Raw genomic sequence first — 19,384 nt, 5'->3', positions numbered from 1 at the left:
TTCTGAAGTACCTGAAAAGGCACAAAGATGACTTCCTGGTCTATGGTGGAGATGATGAATTAATTGTTAAAGGCTATACGGACGCAAGTTTCCAAACCGACAAAGATGATTTCAGATCACAGTCTGGGTTTGTCTTCTGCCTCAACGGAGGAGCAGTAAGCTGGAAAAGTGCTAAGCAAAGCACCATTGCGGATTCTACAACTGAAGCGGAGTACATTGCTGCACATGAAGCAGCAAAGGAAGCTATATGGCTAAGGAAGTTCATAGGTGAACTTGGTGTAGTCCCCTCCATTAAAGGACCAATTGCCCTGTATTGTGATAATAACGGAGCTATTGCACAGGCAAAGGAGCCTAGACACCACCAGAGAGTCAAGCATGTACTTCGTAGATTTCACATTCTACGAGAGTTCGTTGAAAGAAAAGAAGTCGAGATAAGCAAAATTGGTACTGATGACAACATATCAGATCCATTAACTAAACCTCTGCCGCAGGCGAAGCACAACTCGCACACTGCAGCTATGGGAATCAAGCATATTGGAGAATGGCTTTGATGTCTCTGTTTAATGTTTTAAAGTTTTAGAGTTTAAATCTTTGTAAAACATTATTGGTTAATCATTCACAATAAATGAAAAGAATTCATTTTTCCATTTAATTTGTGGTTTATTAAATGATGAGTCCCTTCAATTTGACGATATATTCAAGATAAACTGTCAGGACCAGTCCTGTGACTAAGAAATGTCTATCAAGTGAACTTGAATGTCAAAGGTTGAAAATGGTCCCTAGTTGGAGTTTTCTATAAAATTGGACGCATAGAAAACGTTAGACGATTAGAATGCAAGATGACTAGTAGTTCTGTTTCTTGAACTATGTGGACATGGCAATGTCATAATCATTTGCATAGATACTTACTTTGGGAAGACTAGTATCGGACAAGACCTATGAAACTTTACTGTAAGAGATGAAAATCTGTCATAAGTAAATTTCATTAAAATTATTAGACACTAAATCCTCAATACCTGAGTGATTTGAGATTACTTGTTTGAGAACTGGTTGCTTTGACGTTGACCAACCGTCGCACCGTAAAAGGAGGCTATAAAGGCAACGCTCAGGTAATCACCTATCAAATGAAGTCTAATCTCAAGATCGCAAGATTGGGATTGTCCTCCCATAAATCGGGATGAGATGCTTAAAAGTTGTACAAGGCCACTCGGAGAGCTAGAAACTGTGAAATGCATGGCCGTGCTCGGATGAATCATAGGCTATGATTATCTGTCTATTTGATCAGTTGAACTCTGAAACCGAGAAACACCTCTAGACATAATAAGGATGACAACTCTTACCTTATGTTCAAGAGCAAGCATCGAGCGACAAAGGAATTAGGAAATGCACACTTGTCCCTAAGGACAAGTGGGAGACTGAAGGAAATAATGCCCTTGGTCCAAGTATGCATTCTATGTTAAGTCTAATAAATGCGGTTCAGTATTAATTAACAAGTTAATAATTCAGTGAGATCAAGTGAGCTGAATGCCTAGCTAGAGGCCGCTTCAGTTCAAGTGGAATTAATGATATTAATCCACAGCTTACTCTTGACTGAACCCGTAGGGTCACACAAATAGTACGTAAACGGATCAAGTATTTAATGGCATTAAATACTCCATCTATGGATATTCGGAATCGACGGATCTTGGTTTCAGTGGGAGCTGAGATCGTCACAGGCAAGAAATGAATACTCCGGAAACGATGATATTGCCGGAAACGGAAATATGGATCGTATCGGAAATATAAATATTATCCAAGTCGTAGATGTTGCCGGAAACGGAAACATGGTACGTATCGGAAAATATTATCGGAAATGGAAATATTGCCGGAATCGGAAATATTGCCGGAAACGGAAATATTGTCAGAAACGGAAATATTATCGGAATCGGAAAATAATTCCGGAAACGGAAATATTAAATATTTGTTCGAAACGGAAATTAATTCCGGAATCGGAAATATTAAATGTTGTTCGTATCGGAAATGAATTCCGGAATCGGGAATTTAATCGGAAGCGTATCGTACGAATTAGCATCGGACGAGGCCCGCTAGACGAAGGCCCAGCACGAAGCCAGGCCATCGCCCAGCGAGCCGCACGCAACGCACGCCTTGACCAGGCCCAGCGCAAGGCCAGGCCCAGCCAAGGGCGCGCGCGCGCACGCAGCACCGCACATGGGCTGTGCGCTTGTCGTGGGCCGCAAGGCCTGCGCGGGTGCACGGCTTGTGCGATGCGTATGCCGGAAATCCTAATTCTATTGGGATTCATGCGAAGATTAAAATCCTAATCTTATTAGAATTGCTTTGTTATTTAGAGTCCTAATAAAGTTCTAATTAACAAATCCACATCCTAGGAGGATTACAATTCCTTTTCCATACCTCTATAAATAAGGGCCTAGGGGTCATTATTTATACATAAGTTTTCAAGTATTCAAAACTAGGATTTTTAAGCAGAAAAATCAGCCATAACTCTTGCCCATTTAGCCGAAAATAATAGTACCTTAAAGGCGATTCTAGTTGGTCAATCTTAAGGCGGATCCGGACGTGCTGTGGACTATCTACGGAGGGACGACACTTGGAGTCCTAAAGACTTGTTCTTGTTCGGTTCGGGCGCAGCTAGGGAAGGCACGCAACAAAGAGTATGCATCTAAATTATGCTATATGATTATGTGTAAATAATATGTATTTCTGGCTTAATGGTTTTTTCCGCATGATTTATGAATTGTCATATGTATCATAACCTAACACATTATTTATGACAACTTTGTTTTAAAACTTTCTTATTGTCAGACCTCATTTCACCTTAACTTACCATTGTAAGCTTACTAGAGGGGAAAATAAATCCTAAATGCCTTCTATCCAAAATTTCTCGGTATCAAGTTTTAGAACAAATGGATTTAATTTAATCCCGCAACACATGTGTATACATATATTTATACCAAAAGAGGATATAATCAATAAGAATTTCTTCACTTCAACAAACTAGGCTAAAACATCATAAAAAACAACAACACATCAATATAAAATGATTGCTCTTAATTGTAGCAGAAACTTAGCTTTACCTAATCATTGTCAGCTCATCAGGTTCCGCAGGAGATAATCTATGGGAACATCCGCTAAATGCGAGCATGTCTTTTTCATACGCAAGTGCAAAGCTATAAATCCTCATTGTCTCCACCAGTAACTGTAAAAAAGAAAGCAAAATTATACTTCAATATAGCATTTCAATGATTACATAAGCTAAGCACTCATTTATTTATTCAGTGAAGTTTACTTTTCCCATTATTTCAATCCTTGGAGAAAAGCAGGGGGCTTCATAGGCACGACAACGTAACTTCTGAATGTCAGGGGAGATTATTATTTGCTAAGCGAGAATCAGATTTGGCAGCTCAGATCACCTACCCTGAAAAGTTAGGTGTTAATAATTGAATATGAAGACACAAATTTTCAGGCTTTGCAACCCACTAGACAGGGTTAAACAGAACAAAAACTAAAAGTGTATAATAACCCACTGCACCAATCAACTGCCAATTCTAAATGAGTGAAAAAATGAACATTCAAGCAAGAATTCTTTGCATTAAAACGGATGTTTCAGAACTTTCAACTCTCAACATTAAGCCAAACATTGATTGCAGTCATGCCATTACAATTATAAAGTTCAAGCCAAACCATATGTGTGAGGGGGTCGAAAAAGCGCGAGGCTAATGCGTGACCTTGTCCCTCGTGGGTGTGACGATTCTTTTTATTCAATCAAGTGTAATTGGATTTCCTGTGAGTATACACCCAATTGACTAGTAAGATAGGAGTCGCCATTCAGTTTTTAACGACAATGAGAAAAACTGACAAAACCCGGTTATCGTGACATAAAGGGAGTGCAATTATGTTTGACCACGACGGCCGTAGGTTCCCTTGTGATCCCTGGTGTGGGGATCTCTCAATATACACCCGCAAGGTAGAGATTAAGGGTTCGGGGGACTGTAACTACCGAGAGGAGTAATTCGCTCGTCGATAACTCCAGAGCCAGGATATCCTTACTAGCTCAGCATAAATAATTGAAGGGACATGCATTAACTATTAAACTAATCTGAATTGATTTTAGCAATATGCAACATATAATACTAATTCGATCGTGATTATCTGATTTAAATAACATTAAGGGACCTAGCATGATAATCCGATTTCCCAAAAATATTATATTTGTTAGGCGTGATAGAACATTCAAATTAGGTTAGTTTAACAATTCATAAAAAGGGCGAGGAAAGCAGTTAAATCATCGAAAAGGGACACATTACGACGCACCCTTGAGAGGTGCGTCACGGTTCTCAGAAAACTAACCACTTTGACTTTGCTATTTCTCCTTTTTATTTAACGAATCTCAATTATGGGACAGGATACGTTCTGTTCGATTTATGGATCGATTGCGACAGAACGCGTGAACAGTTTCGCAGCGAGAGGCTTAGGCTAAGGGGTTTAGAGTCAATACTCAGAATATATTATGTGTTGTTGTGTGTCGTTTCACGTCGAAACTAGGGGTCTATTTATAGGGAAGAGTTCGTGGAAAGATAGAATTGCAGAGTTCTAATCCACAAAGAATTAGGAAAAGAGACGTACCCAGGTATTTTCAGCGCCCAGGCCTGGGCGCCGAAGATTTTGGCGCCTAGAGCTAGGTGTTGAAAATAGGGTCTGGGCAGTTTTGTTTAGTCAGATTCGGATTCCTAAAATCCGTAGAGTTTGAGATTAATTCGAGTCTTTTAGCGCGTATCAATTTTGTGACGGAATGCGTCTGGGCCCGTTACGAACTCTAGGCTCGTTTGGATTTTAATTAATACGTAACTCTTATTTCCGAATCCTATTAGGAATAGGATTCTCGCAGTTTTCTATCTCATTTAGGATTTATGTTGGAATGCAACACCTAATTTTGACAGGTTTCTATCTTTTATGATTTGCCACTTTTAGAAGCTACCTTTTACGGCAGTTACTATTTTTACCAGGTTTCCATAAATAGCAGGTTTCGGGTGAAATGAAATGGGGAATCGAGATTCGTTTATTTTATAGGAGATGCGTTGTCAAGTGGAGTTTTTATGCTTTCATCATCGAACCCTTCCCTTGCGGGAACGGGGACAAAAGTAGGTGTCTACAGTTAGCCCCCACTTTGACTGAGTCTTGGAGTAAGACGATGGTCAAAGTATTAGACGGAGTGCGTCACACAAGCCATGGTGTATGTGACCTGTTTTGCGAGGGTCTCACGAGCCCCCGAGTGATAACATTTGACTTAAGGGTCATCACTTGAAGTGTCGACATATCCCTCACGTGTCATTGGGATTTGTCAACTGATAGTATAGAAACTTCCTCACTTTGTCATTGGAAGGATCTAAAGATGCGTAGAAACTCCCTCACTTTGTCATTGGGAGTAGCTACAAATGTTTTCGAAATTAAAGCTGTAAAGTATAATTGGGCCTGGCCAAGCCCAATCACGAGATAAAACGTTTTTAAAGATTCTCATTTTCAGGGCTAGCTAAACGAGAAAACCCCCTTGTTTTTATAGGACGTAAAACGAAGGAAAATCCAGCACATCGTTCTTTTTTGGAAAAACGAAAAACCAATCCTTTAATTTTTTAAAAAAGGGAAAACCAATCCTTTAATTTTTGGAAAAAGGGAAAACCAATCCTTTAATTTTTGGAAAAAGGGAAAACCGATCCTATAATTTTTGGAAAAAGGGAAAACCGATAAAAGTTATCGCTGCAGCGACTAAGGACCTGCGCTGTTAGTGACGCAGACCCCGCCCGCTGAAGGTGGGCGAGCCTGTCCGCTGAGGGTGGACCCCCCGTCCGATAGAAGTGGACGAATCTGTTTTGATGTTTTTTGAAAATAAGGACCTACGCGGTTTGTGACGTAGACCCCGCCGGCTGAAGATGGCGAACCTGTCCGCTGAGGGTGGACTCCTCGTCCGATAGAAGTGGACAAATCTGTTTTGAAATTTTATTTTGTTGTTTTTTTTTTTTGAAAATAAGGACCTACGTGGTTTGCGCCGTAGACCCCGCCGGCTGAAGATGGCGAGCCTATTTTAAATTTGAAGACTTTATTTTTCGAAAACTGAGGACCTGCGCGGCTAATGACGCAGACCCCGCCCGCTGAGGGTGGGCGGGCCCATTTTGAATTTCTTATTTTGCCTATGTAGAAGAGCTTTTGGTGATTACAACCTGTTGGTGGGTCGTAATATTTCCTGATTAGATGTGTCCTATAAGTGGGTCCACACTGTGTATATTTTTGTTTAACAATATATTTTTTTGAGATATCCAAACATGATATGGTGTATGGCGCAGTCTGGGAATGTGATTTTGATCGCGCGCTCCTCGTTGGAGTTTATTTTTTCGCGAGCCCCCAAGCACTGGGGCTCGTCGGTTGTTTTTTGCATCTTGTAATCATGTTTGGGGTCATGCTCGTATGTGCGAGCGACCTTCTATAGTAGTGTGTTACTTTAGCAAAGCCGTGGAGTGCGATCGGCAATTTTCGAGTCGAATGGATGCGGCAGGGCCCAATAGAAGTTAGGGCCTTTTTTGAGCCTAGGTTTAATTTCAGCGCCCAGGCCTGGGCGTTGAAATAATTCACGCCCAGGTGGGGCGTTGAAAGTGTTGTTTGGGCTGGTCTTTTGATGACACAGTTGGCCTCTTGTTCATTCGTTTATTTCACTTGGAAGTTCTCTGTATTCTCTTTTCTTTTGTTTTTTCTTTGTTTTTAGAACGTGATGATTTTCTTGAGAATCCGTAGCCGATAGGTGGACTACGGTGCTTGTCGCTTTGGGGCGATTATTTTAAGGAACTGTTGCTCTTAAGGCGTACAATTATTGCGATAGTTGGGCGAGTCTATATGGCCCGAGGAACATACCTTGAGGCGTAAGGCTTTGATCGCTCTTGCATATATTTTTTTTTCTTTTGAATGCGTTCGTGAATGATGATATGTATGTGCGAACGAGTGTTCATAGAATGGCCGTTGTGTGCGGTCCATTAATCAGTTTGCTTGAATTTTTTTGAGCAATGACTGATTTTGAATAGTTTGCTTAGAAGCTTGCTAGGGTTCAGGCCTATTCATGAAGTGGGATCAAACATCGTGCCCTTCCGATTGTTCAAACATTTGCTTCGAGATTTTTTTATTTTGCTATGGTCGTTTCGTAGCTTGGAGCCCCCAAGTATGCATGTTGGGATGCTTCCTTTTGGCGTACGGTTTTTATAGGTTCTTTCGAGGAAGATGCCTTGGTGTTCCGCTCGTGTAGGTGCGAGCTATCCCTTCCGTGGTAGGTAATATTTTGCTACCTTTAATCCTTAATGTAGGAGTCGTGTGGCTTGCATTTTGAATTTGGGCGATAAGTAGTCTTTGCCTCTTTTACACATGCTCTTGGTCGTGCCTGCATTAGTGCAATATGCCTTACTCTCCTTTTTTAGACTTGTACCGTGGGATGGTGGAACTTATGGTGCGACGAAGGCTTGTGTGGCCTAACCGCATGTATTAGAACATTTCTCCAGGTGTTGGGATATAACATTATTATTTTTTGCATTGGAGTACTTCATCACGCCTCGTTCAGGTGCTCGAACAAGTGTAGCACCTTCTGCGTGGGTTTGCATGGCTTATTACTTCGTTCGATACGAGGATTCATAGGTGTTTCTTTCTTGTTTTTATATCTGGGCAAAACATGGCTAGCAGAAAGATTCAGCGCCCAGGCTGGGGCGTCAAAGATATCGGCGCCCAGCTCTGGGCGTTGAAAATGATTTCTGGGTATATTTTGACAGTTCTTATCCTTGATTTTTCTTTCGCTTTTGCTTTGGAACGAGGTAGACTGTGTAACGGGCGCTTGTAGGGCGAGCGTTATGTGCAGTGGTTTGATTGGAGTTTTGTTGACTCGCGATTTTCAGTTACCCTTGTTAGTGGGGTGACTTTATATATTCTAAGTAGCGCTTAGAATTTGGGAGGGGTTGTAGCCATTCTAAGGTTCGTTTTACACGATCAAACCTTAGGATTATGCCCCTATGACGTATGTATAGCATTAGCGTCGAGAATTTGTGGTAAAATCGTCATTTCGAGCATTTTTAGAGTGTTTTTCTCAAGCCCCCAATTATAGCTACGGGATTGGCTTGGTGCTATAATACTTGGCATACGTTTTTATGCATTCATGGTGACATGGATCATGAATAGTTTGAACCAGACTCGTTTAGTGCGAGGTACGTTCGAGTAGTGATTTGCTACTTTTCCTGTAAATGTCGTATTGTGCGACATTGCCATGGTCAAGGTAGTCACATGTTGAAGTGTGCCTTTGACCAAAAGCTAGGTGCCTTTCTTTACCAATAAGCATATTTAGAAATCTCTTGACTCACTTGCAACATTGAGATAAACGCATACTTAGCTTAAACCAACGACACTTTATTATGTTCGAAGAAGTCTTTGAAAAAATATTTGAAAATTATTTAAAATCCTAATCCTACTGTGTACAATCCAAGGTGTCCTAAGTAAGTTGACTTATAGAAGGGTTCGTACAGGATTACATGAGTGAATCAAAATATTGTTACGATTCTTGGAATGCTGTCTAAGGATTTGCTGGAAGCCAAGGTGCAGGCGTCAAGATACACTTGTGCCCGTTTGGCACATGTTTTGGGCTTTTAGGGCCATCTTTTCCAGAATTGCGGGAATATATACCGTTTTCAAATTGACTTAGATTTACTTGGTGTATGTCTGCACAAAAGGTCAAGGTATACTTAGTTCTTTCCCTAGCTCTTTCATTTCAATTTTTAGCCCCCAATTGCTGTTATGTCTTCCCATTAATAATGCTTTCAGATTTCGATTTTAGATGCCCGTGTCACATGTCTGAGTAGGGTGAGCCTCAGTTAAGTGCCAAGTCCTATTGACAATGTCTTATTTTTTCCAAAGGGGATTAGCAAGCATTTGAATTACTATGAACGGGTGCCCTGAGTTCGAAGGAACGATGGGGCGATGCCGTAGAACAATCTTCTTTATTGCAAAGTTACTGCCTTTACTATTTATTGGCGATTATGACTGTGTCTAGGGGTGAAAGAAGGTCTTTAAGCGAACGACTATGTCTAGTGGTGAAAGAAGGTCTTTAAGCGAACGACTATGTCCAGTGGTGAAAGAAAGTCTTTAAGTGAGTTAGTTTGCTTTAGGGAGGGTCAAGTCGAGTACTTTAGAGGTCATGGACGCTTGCGCTAGCCCCCATTCAATTGAGGCAAAGCAATCCTTTGAGTCTTGGGTAAGTGCCTAGGAGTGTGAGTGCTCCTTCTGGCAAGGGTATGTGCCCTTATTATTTTTCGATGTGTGCTCGTTTTAGCATCTTGATGATTCGGATTCTTCCTTTGACTTAAATTTTTCTTTCGACTTGGGTTGCAAGTAATTAAATTTCAATAAGGGACTTATATTCTTTATTCTTGTTTTTCTATAGGCTTTAATATTTTTGCAAATTGGTTGGACCGAATCATGGATTGCCTACGTATCCGCCTTAAATAAATTTAACTTGGAATCAGGTCTTGCGTAGTTCTTAGCCTAGAAAATGGTTTCTTAGAATGCCGATTTTAAACAAGTACGTTCCGAGGTGGAAACATATTATTTGAAATGGTAGAATAAGTGAAGTTTATTATTATTTAAATCTGCTGCCAAAAATTTGTTTTATATTTTTTTTTGAGTACATGTATTTTTTTGGTGGTACGTATATCTGAATACGTGCTGTACCCCTCCAAGTGTTCGTTATTTTTCCGTGCATGTGCGGATAAAATGACGAGCACTTCTGGACAAAATTTGGCGAGCAGAGAGAATCAGCGCCCCGGCTGGGGCGCTAAAGATTCCGGCGCCCAGCTGTGGGCGCTGAAAATGACTTTGGGCGGATCTTTTTTGGTTTTGTGCCAAATATTTGTGAATCTTTTTTGTGCGCTAAATGTTTTTTTTTTTTCTCTTTAAACGAATTTTTAAAGGCGCTTTGCAAAGTTTGCTTTTTTATTATTTTTTTGTACTTTTCATTTGTTTACTTTATTATTCGTGACTCAAGACGGTTTGAAAGATGGGTTGAATGAGATAGGATAATTTGTATAGGTAAGCACGAGGATTATATCTGCTAGGACTCACAATTTGCAGCCTCAAGCTAGTGTCACGAGTTTACATCAACCAAGGCCAATGAGTAGCATGGGGACGGCTCAAGGGTATATCAACAGGATGTATCCAAACAAGTTATATGGTCATTATGCTAATGGTGGTGTAAGAGCAGGTTTGGACTTTGGAAATGATGGGCATGACGCACGTGTCAATGGCCGTGCGTGGTTTGCGGTTGATAACAAGTTCAAAACAAGAGTTGAGGTAATGGTTTCTTGGGTTATGGCAATGAGAACATGGATGGGTTAAATGAGCTGAACAGGGACCCCAGAGCGAAGGCGTCTAAGAGCATAAGGATTGGAAAGGGTAGGCATCGTAGAATTTTATGATTTGGATTGGTTGACTCAATTCTTTTCCTTCGTTTACTTGGGTAAAGTTCGTACTTTGGGAGGTACGGGCTAAGTATTTCATGGCTCGCTCTTTTCGCTCTCCCTTTTCTCTTTCTATTTTTTTCTTTTTGCTTGGGATTTCTCCCCAACATAAACCCTTCAAAATTTTTTATTTGGGCTAAAAGGTAGATGGTTGTGGTTTTTGAGTCACGAGGCGAGACTGAGTGAGCCTCGTTTGGTAGGCCTATAGTGGACCTTTAAATTGTCTTACTTTGCAAGCGTATTTAGTCGTTTCTTAAAATGTGCAAATAGCGTAGATTCAAAATGTTGTTTTTACCTTATTGAAATTCAACGAAAGAACTACATCGAAAATAACCCTTTTTTTTTGCTTCTTTTCAGGTTCCAGTTTCTGGGATTTAATTGGAAGTTGTGATTTAGACTCAAACTTTCATTAATCTTTCTGATTATAACCCGTGTATGAATACAAGGAGGTGGCCTAGACTCAAAATAATGACATGGCGTAAGCCTATAATACTTGACCAAGCGACTCTCAGACTTAGGCTAATTGGACCATAACTTTCGTTGGTTGACACTTTAGATTGTAACCTTTGGGTGTTCATTTGTCATGCGCCATTTGCTTAATGTTGGCAAGGTAGTTAGTTAGGGAGATCGAATCTTTATTTTTTCAAGACTAGAATCATTAGTCCGGCTTCTCTCTTAGTGTGTATTGCTTTACCCCAATGGTAGCCTTGTGGCATGCCGATTTGGGTATTTTCATGGTTCGTCATGTGGCATTCATGGAAAATCTTTTAGTCCGTACTTAGGAGTATTTAAAGGAGCGAGTGGCTCGAGAGGACTATGATAGTCGTGACCCAATGTGATCTTGAGCCTTGAGGCCATTAATTTTTTTGCTAATGGTATTAACACCTTAGGTTCACTTTGGGGGTTGTGCGGGACTATGGGGGAATGATTTCCAGAATGTGACCGTTTCCATTTTGCAAATACTATAATATATTCTTTTTATTGGTGAGAGAGAGTATTGGGGCCGTAAATTCTTAGTAAGGGATGACAATTACATATGGGTGCTTTATTGATTTAAATGTTAGGAAGGGAGACTCAACATGGTTTAACCTTTTAACTTGCAGAACGACACCAAGCATTGGGACCGATTCTATGGATAAGACAACTAAGACTTAGGATTTGGATTGTACTTTGGCATAGCCTAGTCTAGAGTCGGATTTTTTTATTTTTTTATTTGAACATTATTTTTTGAAAACTTTATTCGAACATCATTTTTTTGAATACTTTTCCCATGTAACATTCAAAGTTATTTTGATTGGCATGTTCGGTTTTTGGGTGCCGAACATCGTCGTCGTAGGAGGCCTAACAACGACACAAAGAGTTATTTAAGTTTTTTATAAGTCGCTTTTAGAATCGAGTGCCTTCTCATACGCCCTCGCAGCAAAATTTTTTTCGAAAAGTTTTTTTTTGCTACGTATATTTTTTCATTCGCGGGCACCAAGGCTGCTGTGCCTGACCAAAAGGCCAGGCAACAACTTCAGCGCCCAGCAGTGGGCGTGAGAAATTTCGGCGCCCAGCCAGGGCGTTGAAAATGCGTCCCTGGCTGGTTCTCGTTTTCTGTTTGCGTATACTTTGTTTTTGCGACTTTAATTTTGCGTGCTTGCCTTATAACGTCCTTTACGCGTTGTGTAGCGTTTGTGGGATTCGTTACAGGCCATCCCGAGCGTCGCTTATTTTTGTGGCGATCGTTCGGGTTTGTGGAACACGTACTTTGGTATAACTCTTTGGCCAATTGGTTTATGAATGTTTGGGCAGTTTTTAAGGTCGTTGGTTTTCTAGGATAGTTTGTCACACACAATCACATATTTCGCTACACATAACTACATTACAAACATGGATTTGAAAATTAAATACGCCATGTAGTTTATGATAGGCTTCTATGGGTAGTTTATTTGCGCCTGGCTTGGTACCGCTTCTATCGTAGATCCAACACAGGCCCCGGTCGAGGTAGTGTCTTCAACAGACGAATTTCACTCAAGAGGCCAACCCGCAAGTGCAAGCCAAGGGGGCATGCAGGCGAGAGGGACCTAATGGGCGAGCGATTGGGTTCGGGATAGGTGTACTACCTGCACAAGTACCGAGTGGGAAACATGCGCGGCGTATGCACCCCCCTATTGGCGAAAAAAGGTATCCTTAGTCCCAACTCCCGAGGGAGCCGAGATTCGTTATGCGGTTCTGCCCGTTCACATTAATATGCTGATTTTCAGGTCGTCCCAACTTGATAGGGAAATAAACGCGGGGTAGGATCGTTTCATCCTTCGGCTATTTTGATTACCTACAAGCACGAGTATTTCCTTCACTATCCCCAGTGGAGTCGCCACTGTGAGGGGGTCGAAAAAGCGCGAGGCTAATGCGTGACCTTGTCCCTCGTGGGTGTGACGATTCTTTTTATTCAATCAAGTGTAATTGGATTTCCTGTGAGTATACACCCAATTGACTAGTAATATAGGAGTCGCCATTCAGTTTTTAACGACAATGAGAAAAACTGATAAAACCCGGTTATCGTGACATAAAGGGAGTGCAATTATGTTTGACCACGACGGCCGTAGGTTCCCTTGTGATCCCTGGTGTGGGGATCTCTCAATATACACCCGCAAGGTAGAGATTGAGGGTTCGGGGGACTGTAACTACCGAGAGGAGTAATTCGCTCGTCGATAACTCCAGAGGCAGGATATCCTTACTAGCTCAGCATAAATAATTGAAGGGACATGCATTAACTATTAAACTAATCTGAATTGATTTTAGCAATATGCAACATATAATACTAATTCGATCGTGATTATCTGATTTAAATAACATTAAGGGACCTAGCATGATAATCCGATTTCCCAAAAATATTATATTTGTTAGGCGTGATAGAACATTCAAATTAGGTTAGTTTAACAGTTCATAAAAAGGGCGAGGAAAGCAGTTAAATCATCGAAAAGGGACACATTACGACGCACCCTTGAGAGGTGCGTCACGGTTCTCAGAAAACTAACCACTTTGACTTTGCTATTTCTCCTTTTTATTTAACGAATCTCAATTATGGGACATGATACGTTCTGTTCGATTTATGGATCAATTGCGACAGAACGCGTGAACAGTTTCGCAGCGAGAGGCTTAGGCTAAGGGGTTTAGAGTCAATACTCAGAATATATTATGTGTTGTTGTGTGTCGTTTCACGTCGAAACTAGGGGTCTATTTATAGGGAAGAGTTCGTGGAAAGATAGAATTGCAGAGTTCTAATCCACAAAGAATTAGGAAAAGAGACGTACCCAGGTATTTTCAGCGCCCAGGCCTGGGCGCCGAAGATTTCGGCGCCCAGAGCCAGGCGTTGAAAATAGGGTCTGGGCAGTTTTGTTTAGTCAGATTCGGATTCCTAAAATTCATAGAGTTTGAGATTAATTCGAGTCTTTTAGCGCGTATCAATTTTGTGACGGAATGCGTCTGGGCCCGTTACGAACTCTAGGCTCGTTAGGATTTTAATTAATACGTAACTCTTATTTCCGAATCCTATTAGGAATAGGATTCTCGCAGTTTTCTATCTCATTTAGGATTTATGTTGGAATGCAACACCTAATTTTGACAGGTTTCTATCTTTTATGATTTGCCACTTTTAGAAGCTACCTTTTACGGCAGTTACTATTTTTAGCAGGTTTCCATAAATAGCAGGTTTCGGGTGAAATGAAATGGGGAATCGAGATTCGTTTATTTTATAGGAGATGTGTTGTCAAGTGGAGTTTTTATGCTTTCATCATCGAACCCTTCCCTTGCGGGAACGGGGACAAAAGTAGGTGTCTACAATATGCAATCCAATCCTTCAGTTGTCACATGACCAGGAATGGTAAAGTGTTCTACAAACTACAACTAATAAATGTAGAATATTGGCAATCGTCATTTAGGGACTATCAACAAGACAATAACAAAACATTTGTTCTATAAACTAACTACAAAATATGAAGCTACTTTTACCATCCTGAACTTGGCAAGCCAAGACTTGCAAGGTTCTAGTGAGTTGATCGCACAAGGCTGTCTTCAAAGATAACTTCGATTCGAGACCTTGCTAGAGATTTTCATTTACTTTCTGTTTCCCTTTCAGGTACGAATGCCCATTGCAAGCTGCTTGTATCTTCTCTTCCAGCGCATGAATATGCTCTAGATCTTTTTTTCATCTTCGAATTCTACGGAAATTTTCAAAACACGAGGTTGAAGTAAATACTTCAGCAAATTTCTAATCGCTACTTTAGTGTATTTGAACTAATAATAAAATTGAGGGAGAAATTGTACATTGCTGAATGGTCCAGTTGTAAATAACTACCAAGTTGAACACTAAATGCATATGAATTACATCTAACACAAAATATATGCCTGGTATCCTTTCAAGGATATTTTTAAAACGGCCTGTGGGGGAGGGGGTCTCTATGACCGACATATGGAATTCGCACAACACACAAAGCAGACAGCAAAATAAGTCTACATCAACAATTAACATGTTTACTGTAAATGTTTAACCAACAAAACAGAGGACTAGACATGTTGATTTCTTACCAGCATCATTTGCCCAAATAAATCGAACAAAAATAATCAAGCATTGAACCACTTAGTGTTTTTGGATAATTTCAAAGTGGTAGCAACTTCTCAAGCACGTCCTACAGGATAAAATGAACCCAGCCCCAAACTGCGCTTCCAAGAAACATCAGAAATATTCACATACAAGATATAAGCATAAGAAACAAATGAAGCAGAAACCCCAAGAAAAAAGGCAGCTACTCACCAAGACACTGCCTTTATCATTATCTGAATCACCAGAGTGCCTGCATCTTACATTTTAGGTTAATAAGTAACAGGTGAAACCTGAAATTACAAGCAAAAAATGTAGAATGTAAATCTAGCGGCCATTGAATAAGTCACTTGACCAAGAAACATAGTACCCGTTTAGCACTATTGAAGGAGAAATTACAGTTTTAGGTCAGTTTTCACATACGCTTGTTCATTACCATTTTTTCTGAAAATTCTCACCATCAGAACGAATTCAGCATTGAACAGAACGGTGAATTTATGAAATTAATATTGAAAATTAGATGATTAACCTGCAGCGAGCTTCAAGCTCACAAAACTTCCTTATGTAGTTAAATCAGAAGATGAGCGCGGAGAAACTGATAAGTTTTTTCGTAGTTCTTGTTCCTGAATAAAAAAAAATGCCAATTGAAAACCCTAACTTTCGATAGCTGAAATAACTCAAACTCAAATTTTGGATAATTATCAATGCAATTGAAAACATTACCTTAGATTGGGAAGATTCGAAAGACCGATAATGGTTTTCTAGTGAGTAAGGTGAAATTTAGAGCGATGTTTAGGGAGAAGCAGTAACCAGAGAAGAGGAAGGAGGAGAAGCGAGAAATGATATGTTTTTGCGAAATATTTTGTGCTGCTCTTTTGTAAAATAAGCCCGCACTTGAGTTTAAAGCCCGCACTTAAACTCAAGTGCTGCCAATTTTCTAAAATGAGCCCGCACTTGTGAAAATGTATTTTTTCTTTATTTTTGATGCTCTTAAGTGCTGCCAATTTATTAAAGTAGCCGCCCTTGGAGGGAAGCACATGGCGATTTTTTTACTAGTGTTAGCTGGCGGCCCATTCTTACCCTCGCTTAACCCTTTACCTTTGTAACGCGACACTTCGCACCTTGGACACTTATCCAAATTCTCATACTTCTTATGATATAGTAGACAATCATTTGAACAAGCATGTATCTTCTTGTACTATAAACCAAAGGGACACATGAGCTTGTTGGCATAATAGTTCGACTTCGGAAGTTCATTGCTAGCCGGTAACATATCACTTAGCGCTATCGACAACTTAGTGAAACTAATGTCAGTCCAGCCTACGCTTGTGATATTATAGAGTGTGCAAACAGCGGTAAGCTTGTTGTACTTTGTACAACCAGGATGCAATGGCGTTTTAGCCACCTTAGATAAGCACTTAAAAACACGATCGCGAATCTCATCCTAGACCCCGTGCATTATGTCCTCCACATGATCATTATCATCATCAATATTATTTCTAACGTCATCGCCATCCTACACAAAATCGACTTCCTCATCCCCATAGATAGCTTCTGCTTGTTCATGCACAAGATTCGTACTAGAATTCCCTACGTACACTCCATTCTCACCATGATAAACCCGTACATGGTAATAAGGTCTAAAGCCATGAAAAAATACATGATATATAATCACCAAAACATTATTGACTGTGTTCATATTCTCACAATCGACACAAGGACAATAAAACTATTTGACCCCCGGTACTAGCTTGATGTTGTAAAGCACTCATACAGAACTCGAAACCCCATACATGAAATCCATTGTGTCACATCTACCATAAATCTAACTACGATCCATCTCCAGGAACCCCGTTTAATTGGCATAGAAAAAAAAAAACTCTACTGTAGGGTTTTTTTTTGTACTTTTCAATGGAGTCTCCACCAAACAAGTTTTAGGGTCCGATTTGGAAAGACCAACTATAACTCGGGATAAGGCGTTTGGGATTGAAATCGATTGAAACTCGGGTAAGGGAACGAGGCACTTATTTGAGTAATATTTGCAATTGGTTCATACAATACAAGCATCATTTTTGGAGTAAAGTCCTAAACATGACACTACTTTAGGTGGGTGAGCATGCATAATTGAAACATTGGAATTTCTAAGTTTGTATGGTGATCAATTTACTTTAAGTCAAATTTAAAGAACCTAAACCGATTTGTCCAAAAATTATCTTTGTTAAGCGTGATTAGAACTTGTAGTTTGTTAATTTAGCATGTTGGATAATGAAAGAAATAAACAAGTAAAGCATCATCACAATACAAAATAAGGTGCGGAATTAGTAAAGATACATCAACACCTAGAAAAAGGACTAGGTGGAAACCACATTGCCTAGAAGGACTAGGCAAGTAAAGTTGAATAAATAGTAAGTGAGGAATTGAAAGGTGCAATATTTAAAGGTGCGGAAGTGAAATAAGGACCAAATAAGCAATAAAACATTGAACATGTATGATAGAAATTGAATAACTTGGATATTGAAAATCTGATTGAGGAAGACTTACTCAAAGGTGATTTGGGTCCCCATCAAATACAATCGTGTAAAAATAATCTCACTTTAGAATGAGTTTCTCATTAAAAAGTATCATCGATTTTGCATATTAAATGTTGAAATAGAAATTAAATATTTAACTTTAACTTGAATGTATCAACTTGAATATTGAACTTGAATATTTAAATTAGGAGGCTTGGTTCATAAAGATTAGACCTTTCCATGTTAAAAGGCCTCACCTTTAATATGCTCTATGATTTGAAATTGATTCTAGTTTAAAGAGAAGTTGGTATCATTTTAACATCATTGAATGTTGAATGTAGAACTTGTACATTGAACATAGAAATATGGATGTTCATATGTTCTAGTTTGGGAAAGGGTTTGAACTTTTCCAAAATCCTTGAGCTTGCATAAAGTTAAAGCTTTTTGAAGGCTTGATGATGATTATATTAAGGAAAATTTCCAAGAATGAAAGCCTCAACCTACTAATCATATTTTTTGAAAACAAATAATAAAGATTGAAACTTGAAACTTGTAAAGGGATTTTGGAAGATCTTTGAGGGGGGTTTCAAGTATGAAATCCCCTCAAAGATTACTCCTTAGCCTAGATTGAATTAACTTTGGATAGTCGATCCTTGAGGTAGGCTCTGGATAGCCTTTGCGTTGAAGAGGCTCTGAATAGCCTTGGCACGGAAGGGGCTCTTATTAGCCTTTTACATTGAAGAGGCTCTAAAAGCCCTTTACCTGTTTCAATCCTACAACGTAGCGAGATCTTAGCTTTGCCTTAGGGTTTTGAGGATTTTGTATTTGGATTTCTGATAGTTGGATATTTATATTGCTTTTGGGCATTGTATATTTGAAATGGGTTTGAAATGGTTTGACATTTGATTCAAAGGTTTGAAAGGTTCTTTTTTACTTCGTATTTGTATGGTTTGAAAATATTGTACTTGGAAAAGGCTCGGATATTTGCTGTGTGTTTTGTATCTACTTGTAGGGTCTGAATTGAATTAAATGCGTTGTGTGTGAATTGAAATTTGAGGCTACATGTATGCATGCAAAATGAAAAAAAATTCCCCAATTTTTGGTGTATATACACACTATAAGCCACCCACTTCAACTGTGGTTTTTTTATTAGGAAAAGCGCAAGTCAAAGTATATTCAACTCTTGCTAATACGAATGTTGACTCGACTTAGGACGCCGATCTAGGACTTGAACTTGACTCATGCATGATTTTTGAAATGCCCTTTGACCGAGGACTCGAAATTTGACAGACTTAGAAGGATTGAACATTGAATGAGCGCGCTCATGCATCTAAGACCAAGACCTTTGATAGGAGTAAAACCCGATACACGGTCTCTTTGAGACAATAAGGAAAGGTTGTGCTGAGTTGCCATTTAACTTGAGATCTTTGACTCATGCGGTTTTGACGATTCGAGTGCTTTGATAATGAATTGCTCTGAAAGATGCTTGTTGTACTTGACCAAATAGTGCTCGTCTGAGGCTGTTGGGTGTGATAGAAGCCCCCAACAAGATATGACTAAATGAGATCTTGAATCTTGAATTAATATACGCTTACTCGAATTTGAACTTATGATTCCATGCAAGGGTCCTAGTTGGAGAGAGGTGATATGATTCCATGCAAAGGTCCTAGCTGTAAAGTGTGTGAGATGTGCGATGCATCTGACGATACTAAGGTTAAATGCAAAAGGTTTTAAAATTGAGATAG

Source organism: Spinacia oleracea, chromosome 4 (assembly GCF_020520425.1).
Source record: "Spinacia oleracea cultivar Varoflay chromosome 4, BTI_SOV_V1, whole genome shotgun sequence".
Lineage (NCBI taxonomy): Eukaryota > Viridiplantae > Streptophyta > Magnoliopsida > Caryophyllales > Amaranthaceae > Spinacia > Spinacia oleracea.
This window is presented reverse-complemented; position numbering follows the sequence as displayed.